The sequence below is a fragment of the Caretta caretta genome, chromosome 14 (assembly GCF_965140235.1).
Source record: "Caretta caretta isolate rCarCar2 chromosome 14, rCarCar1.hap1, whole genome shotgun sequence".
In the NCBI taxonomy this organism is placed as follows: Eukaryota; Metazoa; Chordata; order Testudines; family Cheloniidae; genus Caretta; species Caretta caretta.
The window spans coordinates 48,996,759-49,003,716 of NC_134219.1; positions in this window are offsets into that span (position 1 = coordinate 48,996,759).

Below are 6,958 nucleotides of genomic sequence, written 5' to 3' on the forward strand. Positions count from 1 at the left end.
GGAGCCTGGAGGAGGCACGCTGGGGCCTGCTCCAGCCCCAGGCGGTGCTCAGATCCCAGTGCCCCCTTGCTCACTATAGACCACCCCCAGGGTCAGCTTTACCAAGGGGCCCTTAGCACACACAGATTTGCGGATGCAGAGCCCTGGCTGTCTCCAAGCAGGTACAGCAAGGGGCTCAGCACTGAAGGGTTTGTGCGCTGGGGGTGCTGAGCGCCAGGCCCACAGGGCAGAGGGCGTCAGGAGAGCCAGCGTTGGCACAGGGAGAGTCAGGCCATGAACAGGTCTCCCTCCTCCACAGGACGGCCTCCCTCCGAGCTACAAACAGCTCCCTGCGCCCTCCAGAGCGGGAATCTCCCCTGGTCTGTCTCCTGCGCTCAGCACCATAAGGGCAGCTCAGCTCTCCAGAGAGATACAAATCCAACATACTAGGGGGTGGGCTCCTCAAACCCGACCAGGGGTTTAGACACAGTCCCCATTAAAGGTAGCAGGAGCCACATGTCTAAATCCACCCTTCCCCCCGAACCAGGCCGGGAAGCTGCCCCAGCACACGCGAAGTAATATCCTGCCGCCTGCTCCCCACCCTGACAGAGGTAAATGTAGCTCAGTGCCACCTCAGGGCTGCGATGGTCTCCTCCTTTCCACAAAGGGCCCCTTGGGTGACCTCCTGCCCCTTGACACCCGCATTGCCCAGCCCCAGGGCCCCTTTTGTCCCCACACCCCCTGTGCTGCCGGCTCTTTAGGTGTGGGGAGTCTCACAATATTCGCAAAAAGAACAGGAGGACTTGTGGCACCTTAGCGACTAACTTATTTGAGCATGAGCTTTCGTGAGCTACAGCTCACTTCATCGGACACAGTCAGTGGAAAATACAGGGGGGAGATTTATACCCAGAGAACAGGAAACAATGGGTGTTGCCAGACACACGGTAACCAGAGTGATCAGGTGAGGTGAGCTATTACCAGCAGGAAAACGGGGGAGAGGGGGAACCTTTGGTAGTGATAATCAAGGTGTGCCATTTCCAGCACTTTACAAGAACAATAGGAGGGGAAATAAACAAGGGGAAATAGTTTCACTTTGTGTAATGACCCATCCACTCCCAGTCTCTATTCAAGCCTAAGTTAATTGTATCCAGTTTGCAAAGTAATTCCAATTGAGCACTCTCTCCTTGGAGTCTGTTTTTGAAGTTTTTTTGTTGAAGAATTGCCACTTTTAGGTCTGTAATTGAGTGACCAAAGAGATTGAAGTGTTCTCTGACTGGTTTTGGAATGTTATAATTCTTGATGTCTGATTTGTGTCCATTATTTCTTTTACGTAGAGACTGTCCAGTTTGGCCAAGGTACATGGCAGAGGGGGCAGACTGACAGAGCCGGAAGAGTACCCAGAAGTCACCTACTCCAGGACAGGCCCAACAAAGAAAATAACAGAACGCCACTAGCCGTCACCTTCAGCCCCCAACTAAAACCTCTCCAGCGCATCATCAGGGATCTGCAAACTATCCTGAAGGACGACCCATCACTCTCACAGATCTTGGGAGACAGGCCAGTGCTCGCTTACAGAAAGCCCCACAACCTGAAGCAAATACTCACCAGCAACCACACACCACACAACAGAACCACTAACCCAGGGACCTATCCTTGCAACAAAGCCCGTTGCCAACTGTGCCCACGTATCTATTCAGGGGACACCATCACAGGGCCTAATCACATCAGCCACACGATCAGAGGCTCGTTCACCTGCACATCCACCAATGTGATATATGCCATCATGTGCCAGCAATGCCCCTCTGCCATGTAACCGCCAGGCCCGTGAGGGTCCCGTACCAATGTAGCCTGGCCACGCTGGGGCAATCAGGAGGACCTGTGCCTTATCCCTCTTAATTTTTTCAGGACCCTGCTGATCAGTGGGAACGGGGGAAAGGCATAGAGAAAACTGGCCTGACCAGGACAGGTGGAAGGCATCGGAGATAGCGCCCCATCCCAGTCCCCTCTGGAGCAGAACCGGGAACAGCGCCGGTTCTGCCATGTCGCAAACAGGTTCACCTGGAGAGTTCCCCACACGCGGAAGAGCTGGTGAGCCACTTCTGGGTGGAGGGACCACTCATGTTGGGAGGAGAAGTTCCTGCTTAAGCGATCCACCCGCTCATTCTGGGCACCCGGCAGATGGAAGGCCCTCAGGCAGATGTCGTGGGCCATACAGAAGTCCCACAGCCTGAGGGATTCGCAGCAGAGGGCAGAGGACCGGGCCCCACCTTGCCTGTTGATATAGAACATCGAGGTCGTGTTGTCTGTGAGGGCCCTGACCACCTTGCCCTGCAGGTGCAAGCAGAAGGCCACGCATGCCAGGCGTACCGCCCTGAGTTCCTTGACGTTTATGTGTAGGGACAGATCCTGTGCTGACCACAGACCTTGGGTCTGAACGTTCCCCACATGGGCCCCTCAACCCAGGTCTGACGCATCGGACACCAGCTCCCACAAGGGGGCCTTGTCCCTGAACGGGAACCCCTTGGAGCATGTTGCTTGGGGTGGATCACCACCGCAGTGAGGCGATCACTGAGTTGGGCATGGTGAGGAGCTTGTCCATCCTGTCCCTGGCCTGGGAGAACTCCGAGGCCAGCCAGAGCTGGAGGGGCCCCATTCAGAGTCTGGCATGGCGGACCACGTACGTGACGCTGACATGTGACCCAAGAGCTTTGTGACCGTGTCGATGAGCCCTTTCAGGGTCTTGAACCTGTCCGGTGGGAGGGAGGCTCTGGCCGACGAGTTGTCCAGGAGCGCCCCGATAAACACTATGTGTTGGACCGGGACTAACCTGGGCTTGGCGTTGTTTACCAACAGGCCCAGGGCGGTGCATGTGGACAGTAGAAGCGTCACATGATCCCTCACCTGCAACCGGGAGCTGCCCTTGACCAGCCAATCGTCCAGATATGGAAAGATCTGGACCCCCCAGCTCCTGAGGTAGGCTGCTACCACCGACATACATTTTGTAAATACCCTGGGGGCAGTGGATAGGCCAAATGGGAGGACCGTAAACTGGTAGTGATTCTGCCCACCAGGAAACGGAGGAAGCGTCTGTGCCCCTTGAAAATGTGAATGTGGAAGTACATGTCCTGCAGATTGACGGCAGCGTACCAGTCTCCGGGGTCCAGGGAGGGGATGATGGAGGCCAGTGAGACCATGCGGAACTTGAGCCTCACCATAAACTGGTTTAGATCCCGCAGGTCCAGGATGGGCCTGAGTCCTCCTTTGGCCTTTCAGCCATGACCACTCTGGGAGGAAAGCACACAAACAACTGTAGAAGGGAAGCTTTGTTATACAGACAAAACTACACAGGATCGTTTCAGGGGACAAGACAAGATGTCACGTTTATTATAACACAATTTGATTTATGGCCAGTAACTAATATCTAATACCTATGTACACACACACACACACACTCCCCCAAATGTTCTGCAGCTGCTGTATAGTTACCAGTCCTGAATGTAGCTTGAGTTCATGGATTGAGTTCGTAGCTCGTGGCGGCTAACTGGCCAGGAAAGCCGGGCACAAGGAGGGGCTGGGTCTCTGTGGGGCGTGCACCGAGGCCCTTCCATGTTGGCAGCAGAATGTTACCCTCTAAAGTCTTCCATCTCACCCATCCTTTTTGTAGGCTTTAGTTTGAATCCAGAGTCTATAGGTCTTGCTGTGTCACGCTGCCTCTGGGTCCGGTGTGATTGATCACCCGTCAATTGCAGACATGACTTTCAGCCTGGGACCTGGCTTTGATGTTTCTTCAATTGTACTTTTGTTCTTTTCTTTTGAGGGTGGACTCTTCTTGCTTTGTCAGGGCTGTTGTCTGCATCTTCAGCTGTTGGTGTTTACACTTTATTTCATCAGGACAGGCTGGGACTGGAGGTTGATTCCATCATCCATCCATCCCTCATTCCCACATCGAAACTACACTAATCAGATTACAGCAGGGTTTTGCAAATGGAGTGAGCATTTTAAAATGGAGTTTGAGTTACAATATGGACAAGTGTAAGGAATGGCAAACAGTGAACAGAAGTTACAATGTTGAAACAGTGCAAGTTTCAGCGATTTAAGCAGCAATTGGATTGAAAGTGAAACTCAATTAGCCAGTTATTGGGGTAACCGGTTTTATGAATGAACCTTGTTTCATTCATAAAACTTTGCTTATGAAGTTATATTAATAAAGTGAACAATTAAAAACAATTTCATTGATCAGTTCCACAGCTTCATTGAGGGGGGGATCCCTGGGGAGAACTGGCAGGGTGCCCCGAGCGTCCCATCAAAACCACCTTTTCCCCGCCTGTTTGCCCTTGGAGGACCCAGGTTGCAGGGCAGGCTGCAACTGCCTCTGCAGGAATGACCTGCTGCTGCCACGGGACTGGGCGGAATGGCGGTGCCAGGAGTGGCATCGTCCACGGGACCGCAACCTCGATGCGGAGGACCGGTACCGCCTGCAGCTGCTGCTGCACAATCTGCTCCGATGGGCGGACCCGTGACGGCTCGGTGCCGGCGATCAATGCCCCGGGCTGCGGAGACGGTGCCTTGGCGGCAATGACGTCCGTGCCGCGACCGGCTGCGGTAACCCCTGCGAGACGAAGACCTCTGGTGACGTCTGCCTCGGTCCCGTCGGTACTCACTCCATGATGTGGAGCGGTGCCGGGAGTCCCGGTCGAACGGTACCCTACCAGACAGTCTGGTGGGAGTCGAGGGCGATCCACAGGGACTGCGTCCCAAACGGTTGCTGGGCGGCAAACAGCGTCAGGAACGTTCCCTGGGCTGAGACCAGTGCTGAGTTGGGGGCGACTGCAGAGAACCCAGCGGCGGCTTGCCCCTGGAGCGTGGTGCCGACATTGGCAGTGCTCCTGGTACCGGCATGGACATGATGTCCCGGGCCACCTGCAGGGCCTCCGGCGTTTCCGAAGCGGCCGGGCTACTCCGCTCTACGTGAGTAGAAGGCCTAGAGGCTGGAAGGGATCAAGGACTGCCCGACATGGGTCTAGTCTCTGCCGCTGGTTTCCCTTGGTGTCACTGCGAAGGCGGCGTTTCCTTTGCCTTCTTGTGCCCTGTGGACAGGGAGCGGTGCCGACTGGTCGAAGGCGCCGGAAGGTCGCCGTGCAAGGTCTGCCCTGCCCGGTGCCGACTCAGAGCGGCGCACTGGAGTCGGGGTCAGCGCCGACTCCATCAGGATAGCCTGGAGCCTAATCTCCCAGTCCGAGGTTTAAACAACTTGCAAATCTTGCAACAATCGCTGATATGGGTTTCTCCCAAATAGCGTAAACAGCCTGCCTGCAAGACACTCCTTGGCAGAGATCGCCTACAAGTGTTGCACGACTTAAAACCCAGGGCGCGGGGCATGCCCCGGCCCAGGCACTCTAACTGACTGAACTGCTAACTAACAACAGGTACTAGCAGTGAACGAACAAATAGTTCTGGGGACGAGCCACAGCAGAGCTGGAGCAGAGCAGTTCCGACGCACCTTCACTGGTGGCAAGAAGGAACTGAGGGTGGGGGGACGCACAGCTCACCTTATACCGCGCCATGGAGGTGCCACGCCAGGGGTCACGGGGGCGCTCCCCCTACGGGTACTGCTAGGGGAAAACCTTCTGGCACCGGTGCACAGGGCAAGCACGCCCACCTATTGTGGAATACACATGAGCAATCACTCGAAGAAGAAGGACAATTTAAGAAAACAAGCACTTGTCAAACAACAACTGATTACAGCATGACTGTGCAGAACTCCTTGGTCCCAATGAAGGAAGATCACTATCTAACAGGCTGCCTTGCCATGAAACTTTGGGTTCGTCCTGCCAAGACTTTCCGGGAGCATCGTGTCATGACCGATGGAACCCGGCTCCTCCCTACCCATAATCAACCTAGCTGGCTACTAGATTGATCCGGACTCTGGACTGCTAACTGGCAGGACAGCATGTGTGTGATTGAATGCATATGCTAATTGTTGTATCTCCAATAAATGAGGCATATTGCCTTTTCCCCTCAAAAAGATCCCGTGTGCTTCTTATAAGCATAACACTGGCTGTGGTCTTCCCTTCCTCCATCAGAGTGGAGAACTTCTGCCTGGAGTCCTGTGGCAACAAGTCCTTAGACTTTGCTATGGAGCCCCAGATGTTATAATCATACCTCCCAAGCAAGGCCTGCTGGTTGGAGATGCGAAGCTGTAGCCCACCCATCAAATAAATCTTTCTACCAATCAGCTCTAGCTTTTTTGAGTCTTTTTGCCTGGGGGTTGTGCCTTGCAGCCCTTGCCTGTCTCTTTCATCGGCCACTGTGACCACAAGGGACCTGGGATGGGGGTGGGAATAGAGGTATTCATACCCCTTGGCAGGAACATAGCACTTCTTCTTTTCTCTTTTTGACAGCTTTTTTTCAGACAGCTGGAGTGTGGGTTGCTCACTGGCATGGGTTTGCCGCAGGAAGAGGCGGGGGGTTGGAGTGGGGGTGAGGAGGGGCAGGGTGGGGGTGGGGGCTTGGGAGAAGGGGCAGGGACTGGTGCAGGAAGACGCGGGTTGGGGGCAGGGGGAAGGGGTTGGGTGTGGGCAGGGCCTGGGGCAGAGCAGGGCGTTGCGCACCCCTGGGATCTAGCTATAAACACTCTGTACCTTACACTGGGACCTTATAGAACATTGTTGCATCCAAGATCCTGTAGTGGCACCAAATCTTGTATAAAGGGGGTCAAATAAGGTGTCTAAGATGAGGTTATGGTTTGCGGGTTAGGATGATGCTGTCTATCTGTGTGCATGTATCATTTTTGTATTTAAAGATATAAGTATGGGCTCTCTACTGTCTGTATTCCAAACTTGTGCTCTGCTTCTGGGGGACACCCCAGCCAAGTTGGTGTCAGCTCTGCCTAGTCCATTCAGGACCATCAGCGATACAAGTGACCCACTGAGAGACGGCAGACACGCCTGGGGACTCAGCCAGGCAGGCAGGGACCTGC